The sequence below is a fragment of the Phascolarctos cinereus genome, unplaced genomic scaffold (assembly GCF_003287225.1).
Source record: "Phascolarctos cinereus isolate Bilbo 61053 unplaced genomic scaffold, phaCin_HiC Scaffold_7;HRSCAF=346, whole genome shotgun sequence".
Classification (NCBI taxonomy): domain Eukaryota; kingdom Metazoa; phylum Chordata; class Mammalia; order Diprotodontia; family Phascolarctidae; genus Phascolarctos; species Phascolarctos cinereus.
This window is the reverse complement of record NW_027556180.1, coordinates 121,601,031-121,605,481: the sequence shown is the minus strand read 5'-3', so window position 1 is coordinate 121,605,481 and position 4,451 is coordinate 121,601,031. Positions and strand designations below refer to the sequence as shown.

At 43.1% G+C, this 4,451-nt stretch overlaps 1 pseudogene; it reads left to right on the top strand.

Annotated features, from left to right (window-relative positions):
• Positions 1-1,328: 1,328 nt before the first annotated feature.
• Positions 1,329-3,885, top strand: LOC110198812 (glucocorticoid modulatory element-binding protein 1 pseudogene; annotated as a pseudogene).
• Positions 3,886-4,451: the final 566 nt, after the last annotated feature.

Sequence of the window (4,451 nt, the reverse complement as noted above, 5' to 3'; positions counted from 1 at the left end):
AGGGAATGAGTGAATCTTATTCTTATCGGATTTGGCTTAAGGAGGGCATAACAGGTACACTGAATTGGGTATGGAAATCTATCTTACCCTAGAGGAAAATAGGTGGTGAGGAGGGGACAAGAGAGCAGGGGGATGATAGAGGGGAGGGCACATTGGGGGAGGGGGTAATCAGAAGGAAACACTTCTAAGGAAGGACAGGGTCAAAAGAGAGAATAGAACAAATAGGGGTGGGTTGGGATGGAGGGAAATATAGTTAGCTTTTCATAACATGACTACTGTGGAAGTGTTTTACATGACTACACATGTATAACCTGTATCGAATTGCTTGCCTTCTCCATGAGGGTAAATGGGGAGGGAGAAAGGGAGAAAATTTGGAACCCAAAGTTTTAAAAGCAAATGTTAAAAAATATTGTTTTCACATGCAACTGGGAAATAAGATATACAGGAAATGGGCTACAGAAATCTATCCTGCCCTACAGGAAAATGGAAGGGGAAGGAGATAAGAGAAGGGGGGCCAAGATAGAAGGGAGGGCAGATGAAGGGAAGGGGTATACAGAATGCATGCCATTTTGGGGTAGGGGAAGAGATGAGATGGGGAGAAAATTTGGAACTCAAAATATTGTGGGAGTGAATGTTGAAAACTAAAAATAAATAAATACATTTTTTAAAAAAAGAAGTGGGAAAACCTAGTTGTCCCCAGCATTGTCGACTTTAAAAGGTTAGGAATAGGTGAAACATCTCTGCTTTGTCCTAATATGAGAATGTTTCTGCTGTATAAAACATTTCATCCAAGAGAAGTTTTTATATCAATAAGCATATATTGAGCCTCTACTAACTGCCAGACTGTGCTAGGTCCTGGGGATATGAAGACAAGAATGGAGCAGTCTGTGCCCTCAAGGAGAACATTCTTTTAGGAAAGACAGCACAAATGGTTTTATTAAGCTTTTAATAAATGCTAAGAGCTGCTGGGGATTCAGATATAAAAACAAAGAGTCCCTCCCCACAAGGAGTTTACATTCCAACAAGAGGCACTATTGATTTATTATGGTTCTAAAAATGGAAAAGGAGCTAGAGCACAGAACGCTTGTAGCTATAACACATGTGGTAAGATGTTTAGAGAGTAAAGGGAAGGATCATTTTGTTCTGCCTGAAATAGAAGATCAGGTGGGGCACTCACCAATTAGCATAGTAAAATATTTTAAGTAAAGGATAACTTAGCAGCTAGGGAGATCAGGAAAGGCCCTCCTGTAGGTGTTGTGTCTGAGCTGAGCCCTGAAGGATATTAGGGATTCTAAGAGTCAGAGGCAAGGAGGGAGTGAATTCCAGGCATGGGGGACAGTCTGTGTAAAGGTGTGGAGAAAAAAGATAGAATAGCATGCGTAAGGAAAGAGCAAGGACAATTTGTCTGAACTGGAGAGTATGTGAATGAATGTATGGAAAGTAGGTTGTGACTTGTTGAGAAGGCCTTAAAATGCCAAAAACAGAAGTTGCTAGTGAGCTCTATCTATTTAAATCTATCCCATATTTCTCTGAGGAATAATGATTTCCATCCTGTGATAAAAGTATCCCTCAAGATACTCCCATTGTGACAAGACTCCCACAGGATGACCTTCAGTGGTGACTGCAAATTCCTTCTGTAATCCCAATTAATAAGAGAGTTGAGTGCAACCTTTAGAGTACATATCTTCCTAAGAATGTATTTTTTTCCCAATATGGCTCTCTACCTAGAAAGGGGACTGGTCTCTCTATAAGAATAAAAAACCCCCCACAGACCTAGGTAGTTATCCCAGAGGATAATTAGCAGAACAAAAAGCAGATGACCTGCTATCCTCTGAACAGCTTGACAAAGCCAACCCTTCTGCCTATGCTCTGGATCCCTTCGAGCTCCTGTGGGACTTTGCTGTCATTCTTTCTTTCTGTTGCATCTTCCTTCCCTTCCTTTTCATTGGTTCCTTTCCAGCTGCCCATGTACAGGCTCAGGTCTCTTCAATCCCAAATGTCCCAGACAAACGAAACCACTTCTCTCAACTCTCATGGCCTATAACTTCTCTTTTCTGCCATTTATTTGTTCCACTACCAACTTTTATAAAGTTGTCTACTTTACTAAGTGTTCAACCTCTTGCAACTTGGCTCTTGTTTCTACTACTTTATTGAAAATAGTTTTTCAGCTGGCTGTTCGACTGCTGGAGATGAATTCTCAGCCTTCTGACTTCATATGAAAGTCGGCCAATGCTAAAGTGAGTATCCCTATAGGGGGATGTAGCTGTGATGCCAAATGAAAGGAACCAAGGGGAGAACCCTGAAGACACCAAAACTCAAGTGATCTTGTAGTTACAGCCTGTGTAGCAAGGGATTTATGAAACAGAGTCGAAGAACAATGTAGAGGTTGTAGCCATAGAAACCCACATAATACACAAAATTGAAGAGGGCACTGAGGCTAGCACCATAGAAGCAAAGGAAGAGATGGAAATTACTCATCCTATCACCTGTGGAAGAGCAAAGCCATCTTCCTCTGAAAGAAGTGTGCATGTTTAGGAATTAATGTGAAATGTGTCAAGTTCAATGATCAGTTGATCAGCCTCAAATTTTGTTCTTCCATTTGCCAAGTCCAGTCTGAAGGACTGGAAGAGAACCATTCATCTGGATGGGATCATGTAATAGAAAATGATACAGTCTAGGCAGATAGACTTTTACTGGCATGAGAAAGTTTGCTTGCAGAAGCACCAAATTTGACCTCCTAATCAGCAATGACTGAGCACCAGTGCCGGGGCAGGAGACAAGAATGGTATAGACATGCACTTTGACTGATGGAGGACTCATACAGACTGCCATTTCAGAGGAGAATATTGAGGAGGCTGGCCTGAAGTAGAACTTAGCTCTCACAGTAGTTGTCACCATAGCTACTGAGGAAGGACTGAAAGATCTGGAAGAGATTTCAGAGGACACCCTGATATTCTGGAAGGGTATAGCTGATGTGCAGTTTATGAAGGAGGTGGTTTGCAATATACAAAGGGAAATAGAGGAGCTACTCAGGGATGTTTATCAAAGGTTCTTTCAGGCTCCTTTTCAGATTACAGATACTGCTGCCCTTTACAATGCTGACCCCTCCTTTGACCCTATGCACACAGTCAAGAGAGTTTTAGGCTTTTTTGTTTTAGGAGGAACCAGACAGAGCAAGGAGAAGAACACTTTCCCTACATTTTGACTCCAGTTGAAGGAGCAAAAGAAGCAGACACAGGACCACAGGCTGAAATCTCAGAAAGTGCAGAATCTGGTACTGATGCCCAGGAACAATCTTAAACCATCAAAAAGGCCCTACCTCTAGTGCCTGGCCTCTAGCACTATCCTGACTCTCCACCCCTTCCATCTAGCAGCCTCAGTTCACCATCATCTTGTTCATTTCTATAGCACCAATGTGTCAGTCATTAGGCAATCTTGCCATGTCTATCCTCCTTACGGTTCTAGCCCTGTGACTGTCCACACACTGCCTTCTGGCTCCCAGTTCTTCTGCTATGCAATCATTGTCTCTTCTGCCAAGACCAGCTCCCTTGATTTGATGACCATCCACCCCTCATTCAATCTGACACTGCTGAGCTCAGATGCCATATAGGATGGGGATCTTGGGCAACCTGACCATGGTGGTGAGCCCTGTGGAGCTGGTGGACATGGAGTCTGGCCTGACCTCTGCCAACCGGCTGTGGAAAGCACTTCTGAGAATGGGCAGACCATCACTGAAATGGATCTTGCTCCAGACCCACAGGCTAAGGAACCTGAGGGCAAAACTCCTGGAGACTGAGCTGAGGATTGAGCAGAGGGTTGTGGGTTGGGATAGAAAAGCACCAACATGAAGTGCACAATGTGGAGATTATGGTTTTAGAGGATTAACTGGGAGCCTGGGGACAGCAGACTCATTCTTTCTTTGAGATTTTAATGATTTTTATTACCATCCTGATCATTTCTCCATAGGGTCTTTTTATTTTGTTTTTTGTTTTTCCAATTAAAAAAAAAAAGAAAAATCTCAGTAATGTGACTGAAAATGGTAGTTCCCCTGTCTTCTCCCTTCCCCCAACACATGATCAATGGACAAAATGAGTTGCCCTAAGGAAAGGAGGAGACCACTCTCTTCCCTAACCTTGCAACTTTCTAGAAAGTTGTTTCAAGATGAAGCAGCAGGATGACCAGGACCACTGTACAGAAGGCTCTTCCCAGTCTGGTCCCTATGTGAGTACTTTGTAAAGATGTAGTGCTACCCAAACCATGGATATGGATCTGAATACCTGAAGAATATGGGATATGGGGGTATTTGATTTTGCCTGTGTTCCTGAGGAGGGTGGGTGCTCAGAGGGCCAAGAGGAAGCCTGGCAGCCAGAGGAAGTTGGGGGATGTCCATACTGCTGGTGGAAAAGACAAATGTACCAGTATCATTTTAATAAGGGGAGTGCTTTGGCACA